This window comes from Equus asinus, chromosome 17 (assembly GCF_041296235.1).
Source record: "Equus asinus isolate D_3611 breed Donkey chromosome 17, EquAss-T2T_v2, whole genome shotgun sequence".
Taxonomy (NCBI): Eukaryota; Metazoa; Chordata; class Mammalia; order Perissodactyla; family Equidae; genus Equus; species Equus asinus.
The window spans coordinates 49788253-49803514 of record NC_091806.1 but is presented as its reverse complement, the minus strand read 5'-3'; positions in this window follow the sequence as shown (position 1 = coordinate 49803514).

The window sequence follows — 15262 nt, the reverse complement described above, 5'->3', positions numbered from 1 at the left end:
GTTCTCAAAGGTGGGAGAGGCGAAGAGAGGCCAGCAAAGGCCCCGCCCCATTCCCGCCACTTCTCAGAGGGTGCCCTCCCCTGGCCGGGCCAGAGCAGGGGCCACCACCCCCGGGCACACTCAGGCTTCACGGGCTCACTTAGTCCTGTGCACCTTGAGCACGGTGTAGGCCATGGCCGTGAGCACGCGCTCACCCTCCAAGATGTGGGCATCCCAGAGCTTCAGGGTGAGGGAGAATGGGGTCTGTGGGGACAGCAGGCATGAGGGCGCAGCTTTAGCAGAGCCACTGGGGTCCCAGCATGGGGTGAGAACCCCTTGTGCCTCTGGTCCCTGCGTCTGAAAAGGTCCTGCAGCTCCTCATCTGGGCGGACTCATCCTGGTGGGGACGTGGCTGCTGGACGAAGGTGCTCCCCGCCAGGCCACGCAGGGACCTAAGGGGCTGGCCTGCATGACTGCTGACCTGGCGGGCAACAGGGATGGCCCCCCACCCAGGGGAACACACCTTGAAGGAACAGCACTGTCTGCAATGTGGGACAAAGGCTCGTCCACACCCTGGGCTGACCTGGCCTTCCCTCCAGAGCCCAGGTGGAAACAGCCCGGCCCCGGAGCCTGGAGGTGCCCATCCTGGAGTGGGCTCTGGGCTCCCCGGGAGGGGTCCTGGCTCCATTCACCCCTCAGCAGGGCCTGGCCTGTCTGGGCTGAGCTCGGCCCTCCCCGATGTCAGGGGCAGGGAGCGTCCTGGGAGGGGTCCCTGGCAGCCTCACCTGGTCTATGAAGCGTTGCAGGAACCACTTGGCCGTGTAGATGCCGGTGCACATGTGCTCCTCGTCCTACGGGAGGGCAGAGGGCTCAGGGCCCACCTGGTGCGCAAACCTCCCTATGTGGGGCCTTTACGCTGCTCCCAGGGGCCGAGTTGATGCTCTTCCTGCTCAGCCCTGGCTGCCCCTGGCCACCGGATGAGCAAGATTAGTCCAAACTCTCTAGGCAGCAGGGGCCCGGCCCCTCCCCTGTCCCTACTCTGGGCCAGCGCCCAGGATGAGGCGGGATGCTCCTACTCACCAGGTGCTGCTTTAGCTTCGGGAGCCCTTTGGTGAGGACCTGCTCATGGTGGGCCTGGAACCTGAGCAGTTTCGGCAACCCCAGGACGAAGAAGCCTGAGAAGCCCTCGGCCCCTCCAATCAGAGCTGGATCCCAGCGGGGTTGGGCGCTGGCAGCTGCCCCCACTGAGCCCAAGGCCTCCTCTCGCCCACAGTGACCCCACGTGTGCCCATGGCCTCCCCAGCCTTGGCTGGACACCCTCTACCAGATAGCAGGATGCCCTGAGGCCCGGGGTGGCCAGGGACAGGACCCCCTCATGGAGGCTCTCCTTGGCTGGCGTCCTGTGCTGGGGGTCAGGCAGATATCCCTACCCTGACACCCCCTCAGCTCCCCACTCCCTACAGTGGCCACAGCGGGGGCATGGGGGTCCCATGTGGCGGGTGATGGGGTGTGCATGGCCGTCTCCTGGGCTTGGGAGTCAGGCTGGGGGTCTGCAGGAGGGGGAGACGCTACCATCTGGGCTTCGTCTGGCCATGGGCCAGGAGGGCAGCTGGGCCGGGGGGCAGATGTGAGGAAGGACCAGCAGAGATGTAAGAATCGTCTGACGAGGACAGAGCCGGGGGCCGTGGCTACAGGACCGAGAGGGCAGCATGGGGCTGCAGTGCCCTCCCTGAGGGGACGTGGATGGGGTGGGGGTCCCCAGGCAGCCCTGCTGCTGGGGGGCTGTGCAGGCAGACCCTCCTGGGCGCTAAGTCACGTCCAGCGGTCCGCAGCGCCCACCTACCATGCATGGCGTGCCTCTCGCTGACCATGAGCTGGGCCAGCGCCCAGAAGGCGTCCTCCTCGCCCAGGAACATTAGCAGGACGGCCGCGACCTCGCTCATGCCCTGGCAGTAGCCCACCTCCTACAAGAGCCAGACCGCACGGCAGGATGACCCGAGGCCGCCTCCCTGCCCTGTGTTCCCATCTCAGCGTCTAGGAGCCCCTGGACAGACCCCTGCCCGGCCCAGGCTCTCAGGGCCCAGAGGGGAGTGGAGGCTGGCGTGGGGCCCCCGAGATGTCGGCGGGGAGACCCGCTGCAGCAGCTCCGGCGCCAGCACCACGGCAGCCCCGTGCCCGAGCTCTGGGGTGTCCCCCTGGCGTCCCCTTTCTCAGACAAGGGAGAGGCGCCTCCGTGAGGCCCACCAGGGTGACAGGGACCCGCAAGATCTGGAGACCCCGCCACGACTGCTGGCTGGAGCCTGACCGGGCGCAGGATGGCGGCTGGGCCAGACCCCACTGTGGGCCACCCGTGGAGTCGGCTGAGCTGGTGGTGCTTGAGGGAAAGTTCTGGAAAGGGGAGCAGCCGCCCCGGGAGCCGCCTCCCTGTCTGCCTCACTCTTAGGGAGTCGGGTTGATGGGGACCTTCCTCCCTGCTGGTTTCTGATGAATAATGTGGTGGCTTCAGGATCAAAACTCAAGTGTGACGACAAAAGCGATGCCCCTGAGGCCCCGCACTGACTGGTGACACAGCCCTGCCGAGACGGGCATCCGGCAGCCCCACTGAGCTCGTGGGCCGGGCAGCACCGGGGGTGAGGGCCCCCTTCTGGTCCTGGAAGTGGAGTCTGCGTCCAGTCCCGTCCGCCTCAGCGTCAGGGGAGAGAGCCCCTCGCTGCGTCTCTGTGACCCTGTGAGTGGAGGCCTGACGCGTGCCTCCTGTCTGGTCACGGACACTCGATTTTAAGAGGCAAGGACAGTGTGGGACCCTGGGCCTGGGGGCGGGATACTCACGGTGTTGTAAACAGAATAGGCCGTGAGTACATAGAACAGGGCTTGCTGCCTAGGAAAGGACGACAGGGGGCGGTGCTGATGCCATCGGGTTCGTTCTGTGACAAACACCGACGACAGAACAGGTGTGGTTAAGAAGTCAGCCAAGAAGCTGACGTCTTCAGGGTGCCTCAGTGTTTAACAACATTTTGGGGTGAAGTCTACACGCGTGAAATGCAGATACCTCAGGGGGACAGTCTGATGAGTTTTTATCTTCATTCTTGATTTTTTAGTTTGTGTACGTCAAAGTTCCGTCTTTCACCATGCAACATTATTTTGTTTGCTCTTTTCACCTCCCCTCTCCTCGGGACCCGCGCGTTCTTCCAGAACCCCTGCATCCCCCCAGGACCTGCATCCCCCACAGGACCCCTGCATCTCTTCTGGGATCCCCATCTTGCCTGGGATTCCCCATGTCACCCTGGGGACCCTGCCTGCCTAGTGGCCTCACTTGATGCCATCGCGGTTCCAGAACATAATATGGTTTCGGAATGTTCGGTTCACATCCTGGTTGATCTGTTTGATGTCCTGAGAAAACAGCCTGGCCTGCTCCTTCATTCTCTGTGGGGGGAACCAGGAGGAGCCGGCATCAGAGACACGAAACACTACCTGCTGCGAACTGCACCCTGAGCAGAGTGAGCACTCCTGGCTGGAACCTGAGTTTTTCCACAGGAACCTCATTCTTTTGCTCATCTCTGAAGCCAGGGAGGGTCCCAAGTGCCCACCACGCCCGCGATGCCCACGTCATGCCCAGCAGCCCTGGGGACAGAACCTTGGTGGTCAGCCTGTGGGCTCCTCCAAGCCCAGACCCCCATCCGTCAAATAGGCAGGTCCAGGCCCCTGACTGCTCCTCCCTGCCCTGCACGGGGGCCCGTCCAGGGTGACAGCACCCCCCTGGGCTCTGAACTCGCCCCTGGGAGGCAGCTCCCTGGAACCTGCCCTAGGGCGCCGGCTGCTCAGGGCCCTTGGGAGGCGGGAGGGCAGCTCGACCTGGGCTCCCTGACGCCCGCCTGACTCCTGCAGCCGGACAGTGAGACGAGGCGAGCCCACCCTCCACCTTCACCTGCTCGCTCATTTTGTTCACCATGCAGGGGTCTAGCACCAGCCCACCTGGCCGCCCCCCCAGGGCGCTGGGCGACTGTCTGTGGCACCTACGCCCATTGCCCTGATCTTAGAACCGCCCAGGGGGCACGTGGAGCCCCATGGCCCTGACACCCCCACTTTCGGCCCCCTGGTTACAGAGGCAAAGAAGCATCCTTGGGGTTCCATGCAGGCCTCCCTGAGCCGCGTGTTTCCCACTTTAAAGCTCCTTGTGCTCAAGTGGAGGGAATGCTTGACCTCTGCATCTCCCCCTGGACCCACCGACTTTCTACATCACTCATTCTGACTCGTAGGTGTCTGCAGAATGTCTTGAGTTTCTGTCCGTGATCAGATCACCTGCAAGCGAAGGTCATTTTGTTTCTTCTTCTCTGGGTTCACAGTGTGGTTTTTCACTTCACAATGTTTTAGAAATCTTTACCAGTATCTGCAGAGGTGCCTGGTCTTTTTAATGGCTGCATAATATGCCGCTTTACGTATCCACGTGATTTCTACCAGAACCCCCTACGTGGGCACAAGGGTTGTTTCTGATCTTGCAATTGCGAAACATGCCCAAGAATCAGATGTATTTCTATATACCAGGAATGAACATGTCGACCCTAAAATCTAAAATTCCGTACCATTTATAATCATTCAAAAAAAATGAAAAAGTTGAGTACAAATATAAGAAATCACATACAGAGCTTGTGTACTGAAAATATACCATGCTGTTCAGGGAATCCCAGACCTAGATACATGGACAGACACCCCATGTTCACAGGTCAGAAGACTCAGCATAGTCATGGTGTTGATTCACCCCCAGCCGACGTACAGATGTTATGCAGATCCTATCAAAAGTCCTGCACCCTCTTTTGTAGATAGAGATAAAATTATTCTAAAATGTATGTGGAAAGGCAAAAGAACTAGAAAAGCTAAAATAACCTTGAAAAAGACAGAATAAAGTGGGAGACCAGTCTGTCTGATTTCAAGGTGGATTTTTGTTCTTTCTTTAAAAAGATTGGCACCTGAGCTAACACCTGTTGCCAATCTTCTTCTTTTTTTTTTTTATTCTTCTCCCCAAGGCCGCCCAGTAAGTAGTTGTATATTCTAGTTGTAGGTCCTTGTGGCTCTGCTGTGTGGGACGCCGCCTCAGCACGGCCTGATGAGCAGTGCTGGGTCCGCACGCAAGACTGAAACCGGCGAAACCCCAGGCCGCCGAAACAGAGCAAGCAAACCTAACCACTTGGCCACGGGGCCGGTCCCTCAAGACAGATTTTATAGCCCCATAATCAAGACTGCACTGTCTTGGTGGAGGGATAGCACATAATTCAATGACCAGAATGGAGAACCCAGAAATAACCCCCCCACAAATCTGCTCAGCTGATCTGCTACAAAGGCGCAAAAGCAATTCGGTGGAGGAAAGAGAGCTTTCGTAAAAAAAGGTCGCTGGAAGAATCGGACGAACACAGGTGAAGAAATTGCCCTTGTCCCAGACCTCAGACCATGTGTAGGAACTCGCTCGGAGGATCAGACTTAAATGTAAGATGCAAACTTGTCAAACTTCTAGAAAAAAGCGGAGGAGAAAATCTTCAGGATCTAGGGTTACGCAAAGATTTCTTAGACTTGACATCAAAAGCAGAATTTATAAAAGGAAAAATTAAGTTGCAGCTCATTAAAATGAAAAGGTTTTTCCCTGAGAATGATCCTGTTGAGAGGATGACGAGGCAAGTTACACAGACGGAGAAAATGTTTGCACATCGTGTGTCCAACCAGGACTCGTGTCTGGAAGACAGAAAGAGCTCTCAGAACTCAACGCAAGAAGAGCCGACAATCCGACGAGTCCTGGGAAAGACATGGAGAGACGTCCCCACCGAGAAGGACGCACAGGTGGCAATGAGCCCATGACAATATGGTCAGGGTCTGTGGCCACCAGGGGGTGCAAGTTGCAACCACATGAGATTTCTCCTTTCACCTGTCAGAATGGCGACACGAAAATAGCAAACACACCAAACGCTGGCCAGGATGCAGACAAACTGGATCCCTCCCACACGGCTGGTTGGATGGAAAACGGACCAGCCTCCCTGGAAAAGCCGTTGGCGGTTTCTTTAAAACCCAAATCTGCAACTACCACTCGACCCAGCAATTGCACCCCTAAATTTTGTCTCAGAGAATTGAAGACTTTTGTTCCCACAAAACCCTGCGCGTGAATGTTTACAGCAGCTTTATTCACGATGGTCAAAAACTGGAAACAACCCAGATGTCCTTCAGTGGATGAAATGGTAAAAAGCCGGGTGACATCTGTTCCGTGGAAGACTGCGCATCACTAAAAAGGAAGGAACTGTTGATTCATAGAACAACCTGGATGAATCTACAAGAAATTACGCGGAGTGAAGAAAAGTCAATTTCTGAAGGTCACGTAGAGCGAGTGTTGGGGAGAGCGGTCTCCTGCACGCTGCCTTTAGGCCCCTCCTCGGCCACGCGGGGATGGGCCCTGAGCCTGGAGCACTTCCTCCCTGAGACACGAGGGGCCTCCCAGCTGTGCTGGACCTGTCACCTTGCGTGGGAATGTCTTTCCTGTTTCAGACTCCACGAATGCTCCTTTGTTCTGATAAAGCAGGTGCGTCATATGGCGCCTGGCCCACCCCACTGCTGTCTGTGTCCCCTGCGGGGCAGATGGAGGAAAATATGGGTCCTCTTGTGGCACAAGAGGGGTGTGTGCAGACCAATGGCCCTGCGTCAGCTGCCAGGAGGGACCTGCTGGCCTTGGGGACCAGCGCCCCCTCCTGAGGCTGAGCTTGCTGTCTCTTGTCTGTGAGGAAGGCTTGCTCCACCTGCTCTTGGCTGCCTTGTGTTTTCCTTGGCGAGATACCGAGGTACCGGTTTCCTGGTGTCTCAGGTGCTGAGAGGCAGGGGGCAGAAGAACTCAGATCTCTACTGGTGACCGGCCATGGATGCCACCTGCTCGACGGCATGAGTTCATTGATTTAATACTTTGAAGTGACAAAAGGTAGAAGTGGAGACTAGACTGGTGGTTGCTGGGGTTGAGGGCTGATTCAAAATGGGTGTGGCTATCATGGGACCCCGTGGGGATGAAAGTGTTCTGAGTCTTGACTGTGTCAACCGCACATCCTGGGACGATGTTGGAGCTAGAGTTTTGTAAGATGCTGCCATGGGGGGAGGAGGGTACGAGGTACCTGGAATCGCTCTGGGTTATTTCTGACAATTACATGTGATCGTACAGTTGTCTCAAAATCAAATGTTTATTTAGGGAAGAAAAACTCAAGTGGAGAGAAAATATAATTATATCACAAGACTCTAAGAAGTAGAATCAGAGTGAAATCAGCGACTGGCATGGCCTCGCTGCAGCAGGGGTCAGGGCCTGGGCGCCCTCATGTGACCTGCGGATCCTGCAGACTGCCGCCTCTACTCGGAAGGGCGGGTGGTGACAACGTCCCCAGCTTTAGAACTGTGTGCGTCCTGCGCAGACTCCTGCAGAGACGTTGGGAAGTGTGTTTGTAAACATATTCTCAGCATAAGAGTCTTCATGAGGCGGTGGTTCTGAAACGCTGTGCTATTTTAAGTTTCGTATAGCGCACATGAGTTGATGCAGGACTATCTGCGGCATTTAAGGCTGACGGTGATGCTGCCACTGGAGGGACACGGAACCGTGTTTATGACGTAGCATTTGGTGAAACAGCTAAGTTCAGTGAACCAGCATCCGGGCAATTTTTCAATGACAGTGGCCCCACTGCGAGAGTGAGGAGGCACCAGGCCCCCTCTGCCCTGGGTTTTCCCTTTTCTTTCTTAGTTTCCCAACGCATCCCAGCTCAGAGCAGGTCAAGGTGGGCACGCGGCCGAGTTCGCGTTGCAGAGTCCTCCTTAAAGGGAGCACTCAGAGAGCGAGGGAACGGGAGAGGCCTGGGGGCGACTCGGGGGGCAGAGGACAGAGGGGCGAGAGGCGAGGGTCTTTCTGGCAGCGCTGAGCATCGGGGGTGAGGTGGAGGCAGGGCTTTCCCCGCTCTCCTGCGGCGTTTCAAGGCACAGGGAACGAGCGCTCTGTTTCCCGCCAAAATGCCACCTCGCCACTGGCGCAGATGCAGGACCTCGGAGGAACCAGGTCCCAAAAGGGGGCTGTCGGGGCTCTGCCTTTGCACTGGTGCCAGGCTTGTCCCCACAAGGCCCTGGAAAGCAGCCAGATTGGAGACCCGCAGAGGGTTCATTCCACACACGTTTCCCTCCACGGACCAGACTTCGGGAACCTGGACCTGAAACGAGAGGACGCCGGCAGTCCTTTCCCTTTGCGTCCCCTTCCCCGGTCTGGGTCCTCGGGCAGCTCCTCATCCCACATTCCCTTTCCAGTGGAAATTGTCCTCAAGGCTCCAGCTGCCCCGTGGGAAGGACCAGTGACCAGTGGAGCCACACAGCTGGTCTTTGTGTGACCTGTGACCCAGGGACAGTGTCTAGGGAGGGAAAACAAGGCCCGTCAATTACTCTGTGGCAGCCCCCTCTGGTCTGGGTTCAAGGACAGTGGTCATACCACCGAACCCATGGAGAGGTCTGTATCTCACACGCCTGCCTCTTGTTCCACGGCAGCCAAAATAGAGACAATAGAACGTTTAAGTGGGTCTCTCTCTGCAGCTGTAAGGACGTGGCTTTTGTGAAGACTGCTGTATGTTAGGTTCTTTTCCCCAACCACCAAATTAATCTAAACAGCATGGATGAGGATGTTTTCTGACAAAGATACCATATGTAAGGTAAGCACTGCAGAGTGGTCACTGATTCCAGAAAGAAACGTGCTTATTAATTCACTCAGCGGACATCAGCGCCCATTCTCTGTGCTGACAGTGGTGGGACAGCTCACATAAAAATCCTCAGCAAGTGCAAAGGCCCTGAGGCAGGTAGAGGCGGGAGCTCTGGGGGCCACTGTGGCCCAAGCAGAGCGAACAGGAGAGCAGTGAGCAGTCCGGGGCTGCTTCGATGGGACCTTGCTCATCCTGAGGTCACTGGCTTCTACTTTGATAATCAGAATTAACTGTTAACTTCCATCGATGAAGAAGAGTGGAGATGACCAGATATTTCAGCAAGTCTGTGGCGGAGTCAATATTTTCTCTTAATAATATATTGAAATGGTTGTTTAGAAATAAATGGAGCCTCATCTTCCTAGAGTACGTGAGCTGTGTTCTGAGTATTTGCAATTACAGTGCATGGAATGAGCACTCTCCATTGAGATTGCTTCTAGAAAATCAGTGATGATGCCTCACAGCGCCCATAGGCTCCGAGGGTGTCATCCGAGTGAGACCCACGTGACGGCAGGAGTGTAAAGTGCAGGAGGGAGTCACTGGGACCAGCCGCAGACCCTGGTCCTCAGCCTGCAGGCAGCGTCTGAGCACAGTGCGCTTGAGGGAGCTTGCTCTGAGCCTGTGCTGTGGGGAGAAGCTCAGGCCTCCGCCAGTCACCAAGACCCTCCAGTGGCCTCTGAGCATCAGGACGCCCCAGCCTCTGCGAGAAGATGCAGGTGAGAACAAATGTCTGTCCTCCGTCCTCTGACCTTGACCCGCTCTGTCCTCCTCGAGCGCTCTCGGCGTCTCTGTTCCTTGCTCTGCGGGGCTCTGTCTGGGACATGGGACGTGCTTCCCACCGGCTCGCCCCAGCTGTGGCTACCTCCAGGGTCTGGGGGGCAGGCTGGGCTGGGTCTGCTTGTCCCCCTGGAGAATGCAAAGGAGGGTTCAGGAGACAGAGGCAGGGACGCCAAGAGCCTCAGAGGGGCCAACCCCTGAGCACTTGGCTCCAGCTCTTTCCTTCATTTGCTTCTTAAACCTCCTGAGAGCAAGCGGTGCTGGAATAGCCAGTAAGTAGGAGAGGCTTGAAACGCGGGCTTCCTGCGGGCAGCTTCCCCAAAGGAAAATTGAAAGCACAAGTCTTGGGACTAAAGAAAATGACACCGATCTCCGAAAGTGACACCCTAAAACCAGCACACGTTAGATCCTAACGGGAGAGAAGAGCGAGCTGGGACAGGGAGTGGGGCCCGCACCTGCCGGGACCGTGGTAACCTGGCTCCGTGCGCACCACACCTGCTCAAACCACGTCATCCCGAAGGGACGTCTCTGAGAGAGGGGCTCAGAGTCAGCGTGGCGCCTCTCAGCTTTCGCCTTTCCGACAAGACGCTCCCTGGTCCGAAGGCGGGAGGGTCTGCCCCAGGCGGGGGGGCCGGGGGCAAGCGCAGCCTGCTGTGCAGGTGTGTCTCGAGAGCATCAGCGTGACCTTTGGAAGCAGCCATCACACCACCAGATCCACTGGTCTGATTCATCTCACCTGTTGACGATCACAAAGGCAGGACAGGGCTGAGATCCTGAGAAATCCCAAGATCTCATGAGGAGGGTGGCTCTGCCTCCCGTCCCTGGTGCTGAGGAGCGAGGCGGCACCAGGACCCGGTGTCTGGGTCGCAGACCCGCCGTGTTGGTGGACGTGGGCCTCTCTCTCGCTGTGGACTCTGCACGGCTTCCCCGCAGGCCTCAGCCTGAACTCACGCGCGTTGTCTCTTCAAACACGCATCCCCTTCCGGCCTCAGGAGTCCATCGTTCTCACCGAGCACGAGCAGTCACGGGCCTGCGAGCTGCGGAGCCGCATCTCTGGGTCCCAGGACGCAGCCAAGCCACGAGGCCGCACTGTGGCTGCCCCTCGTCCTGTCTGTTCCTTCACAGATGTCCCTGGCTTTAGCTCTAGGGGTACAGAGAGAGAAAAGAAGCTGGATTCCACCCCTTTCCCCTAATGTATGCACTGCGTTTATGATGCCAGAAGTCCGTGTGACGGTCAGCTGTATGTGTCAGCTTGGCCAGGCCACGGTACCCAGATATGTGGTCTAACACTGTTCTAGATGTTTCCGTGAAGGCGTTTTTGTTCCATTTCTTTCTTCTTCCAGCTTTATCGAGGTATTATTGATAATTAAGAATTGTGTTTATTTAAGGCACACCACCTGATGTTTTGATGTACTTATACCCTGAAGTAGTCACCACAGTCAGGCTAATTAACATATCCATCACCTCACATAGTTACCATTGCTTTTTCTTTTCTTTTCTCTTTTTTTTTTTGTATGTGGTGAGAACATTTAAGGTCTACCCTCTTAGCAAATTTCAAGTATATGATACCATATTGTTAAATATCGTCACACTGCTGTCCGTTAGAGTCCCAGAACTTACCTTGTGACTGGAAGCTTGTACCCTTGGCCAGCTTCTCCCGTCTCCCCACCTGCAGCCCCTGACAAACACCATTCTACTCCTGGTTCCATCTTTTCAGACCCACATATAAGTGAGATGATGCACTGTTTGTCTTTCTGTGTCTGACTTATTTCACTCAGCATAGTGTCCTCCAGGCCCATCCATGTTGTTGCGAATGGCAGGATTTCCTTCTTTTTTTTGTTGAAAAATTAAGAAAATGAGATACGTATACGTATGTGCATTCATCTGTGATGGACATTCCGGCTGTTTCCGTGTCTTGGCTGCTGTGAATAAGGCTCAGTGAACCTGGCACACAGGTCTCTCTGTGAGAGGGTTTCCATTCCCTTGAATATATACCCAAAAGTGGGAATGCTCGATCCTATCGTAGTTCTATTTTTAATTTTTTGAGTAACCTTTAAACTACTTCCCATAATGACTGTACCAATTTATATTCCCACCAGCAGCACACAAGCGTTCCCTTTTCTGTGAAGATATTTTTTAGGCAGATTAACGTTTGAGTCAGCAGCCTTTGAGTAGAGCCCATCAGCCTCTGTAATCAGATTACTGATGCGTGGACTTCATCCAGTCAGGCGAAGACCTTGATGGAAAGGACTGACCATCCCCAGCGGAGGGATTCTCCTCCGGGCGGCCCTGGGGCTCCAGGCTGCACCGTCGGCGCTCCCCTGGGTCTCCAGTTTGCCCGCCCACCCTGCAGGTGTGGCCGGGACCAGCCCCCACAACTGCGTAAGTCAACCCTTGAAGTCACCCTCTCTCTCTAGACACACCTCCGCTGCTGGGTGTCGTCTGTGAACAAAGACAGTTTTATCTCTTCCTTTCCAATCACGTGCCACTTATTTCTTCTTCTGATCTAATTGCACTCCGTAGGACAGAAGGCGAGTGGTGAGAGAGGACGTCCTTGCCCCGTTCCCACTCTCAGAGCGCAAGGTGTCAGCCTCTCACCGTCGAGTGTGATGTTGGCTGTGGGTCTTCATGTGAACCCTTTACGGGGTCAGGAAGTTCCCTTCGATTGTTCATATTTTGAGAGACTTTATCACGAATGGGTGTTGAATTTCGTGAAATGCTTTTCTGCATCTGGTGACATAATCATGTGCTTTTTCTTATTCAGTCTGTTACTATGATGAGTTACATTGATTTGTGTCCATTTCTTTTAATTTGCTTTATTTTAATCAGGTAAAGTAAATAGTCATTTATTTTCAAGAAAGTTATATATCATATAATATATATAATAAATAATAATATAACACTACATAAATACATATTATATATTGTTCCTTCTCTTTTTCTCTGAACCCTCTAGAGCTGACTGGCTGTGTTTCATACCGTCCTTTTGCTCCCAGTTTGGACCTCGTTTGCCAGACCCCCTTCTGGTCAGCAGGACCCGTGTGGCGGAGTTCTGGCTGCTTGAACGAAGGAGGAGAGTTGTGAGCCACCTCTGCGCGAGCCTGCGAGGACTTCCCATGTCACGTGCTCACACGTGCTGTCCATCCTCCTTCCTGGTGGGTGAGCGCGTCCCAGAGACACCTGGAGACTCGTGCTGAAGATGCTGGAGCCAGCGAATGGGCAGAGCCCGTGTTCCCACCGCTCCGCATAGAGGAGGGGACACACACTTGCCACCTGCTCATCAGGAGCAGCAGTTTGGCGCGTAGGTGAGTGAGAAACAAACTTCTATCGCACTTAAGCCCTTTTGCTTCTTACAGCCCTTTTATCTTTTATAGCTGTGGGGCGGATTTCTCATAACAGAAAAATTAATCGTCAGCCTTTACTTAAAGCTCAAGGGCCAAGCGGTGAAGACACTCCTACGGCAGGCGGTGAACGTGGGACTGATGCTATGCGGTTGTAACGCATTTGATGAAGCAGTTGCCTCCCAGGACTTAGAAGGCGGACGCAGTTCCGTTGAAGCCTGAGCCTGTTGGGGAGCGAGGGGAGGGGGGAAGCGCGGTAGGAGGTGTGAGGATTTTCTTTTCTCCTCTGAAGACGTTACAGAGCAGAGAGGAGCTCATTGAAATCACTCTCTCGTTTGCAAACAGAAATGTAATTGAATAGCAAGTATCCAAAGAGCGATGGATAAGGAACCACCAGGGTTATCCTGTGACGAAGTGTTCCCTTGCATGTCTGCCATCTGTGCAGTTAAAGAAAAACAGCCAGGTGATGAGATGCAGCAGGAGAAAGGAGTGGGAAGAAACGGGGAACAGGGCCCTTCCCAGCCAGCTGCTCAGGCGCGGAAAAACGGATGTCTCTCTTAGAACTTAACTGTGATCTTAACTTTTTCATCCGGTCAACAAATACTCACGAATCATCGATAGGCCAATCACTGTCTTGTTATCTTGTGAAAAAGATAACTAAGTTTTTTACCTTAAAGTTGAAAGTGGTCTCAGTGGGGAAGTTGTCAGGAAGACAAACTATGTCCCCTGGCGCTTGATGAGATATTTTCTCCAGGGAGCGTGTTTGGAGCGCTCCGTGAGCCTGGCAGTTGGCTCGGTCTGGTTTGGTGTTGAGGGAGCCCTTCACGCGAACTCTAAGCAGCTGTTTCTTCCAGTTTCTCACATGAGTCTCTTTGTGCCAGTGGTGAACGAGATTCGTGTATTCTTCTAGTTTGGGATATTGTTAAAGCATAAGGGAAACAAATGTGGGTGTGAATTTCAATGCTTAACTAGTCTCCCTTTTGACATAACTTTGTAAGTTAATTTGTAAATTTGAATTAATGAGTATTAAATGTATTATAAATCAAATAGATTACTTATCAGATCTTGTACCAAATAGTAGCCTAAGATTTGAGGCTTATCATCTTAAATTTACTAGAAATTCTAATTCTTTGTTACGTGCATTATCAACATTCACAAAGTGAAATCATAATTAAAATTCCAATTAAAGGGACAGAATTGACTTAAGAAAATAACTACTTGGTAAAGATTTGTTAATAAATGTCTCCTTGGTTCCATTCAGTGCTGCCACTGAAGAGATTAGAGCGGAGCAGAGAGAAAAGCCCATAAATACAACTTGCTGGGAGGGGCACCAGGCGTTGTGTAGGACACAGGGTGAAGGCCTTCCCCCTGAGCTGTCACCTCCAATAGGGGACACCAGGAGCACAAATGGGAGCTGGCACAGGATGATGCCGTCTTCCCGATGCCAGTGCAGCCGTGCCGGCCTCACACAAGCCCAGCCGCGAGCTGAGTGCCTAGAACACAGCCTGGAACGTGGGGATGCCGCCTGTCAACCACAAAGAGCACCCGAAAGGCCAGATGCTCACAAGCAGCCGTCCCGGGGACACCATTCAATGCAGAACCGTCTCTGAGCACACGGCCTTCTGCGAGGGGTTTTATGTGGTAGAACATGGAATCGAATTGCACGTCAGTTATTAATGGAATTCTTCAATACAAGCACAGCCGTTCAACGGAAGGAAGAGGATGCACAAATCAATGCTAATAAATAGGGTCATAAAGAAGTGGTTCTGCCTTCAAACCAATTCTAAAGCATCCAGTAAGACAGTGACACTGCACATCTTTTCTGTGACACGCTCACAGCAGTTTTTCGTGCATTCAGAAGTCATTGTGTGTCTGTGTGTGCACGTGTGTGTGAATGAGCCATGAAGGAAACGCCACTGAGTCAGATCCAACACTACCATTGTGTATTCTGTGCACGATAATAACTGAAGGCAAATGGACAAATACATTTTTGTATATTACTGGTGTTCAATTTATACAATTTTATTAATATTCATTCTTATGTAAACATACTTCTCTTTTCTGATGATTCTATTGATTTGCAAACTTACAGAATGTAGTCAAGAAAAGAAGCCGATGGTGAAAAGAGAGACGAGTTGCAGATTTGCAATGCGAGGCGGGAGCAGTCGCCCCAGCGAGGTCCCTCCAGCAGGTTAGAGGGAGGGGCTCTCAGGCTCCGGCCTGGGCTCTGGGGGACATGCAAGTCTAGGATTTCTTCAGGAGCTTCCAGGGAGAGGGACTGGCCCTGGGACCAAGCAAGGTGGTCACCTGCACGTGCCAGCATCGTGGCTTCTGGGAACAGAGTTCTGGGAGGACCCTCCGCGGCTCACACGCTTTGTCCTTGCTCCCAGGCTCGCGGGAGGGTCTGAAGCTGGAGGCTGGTGGAGT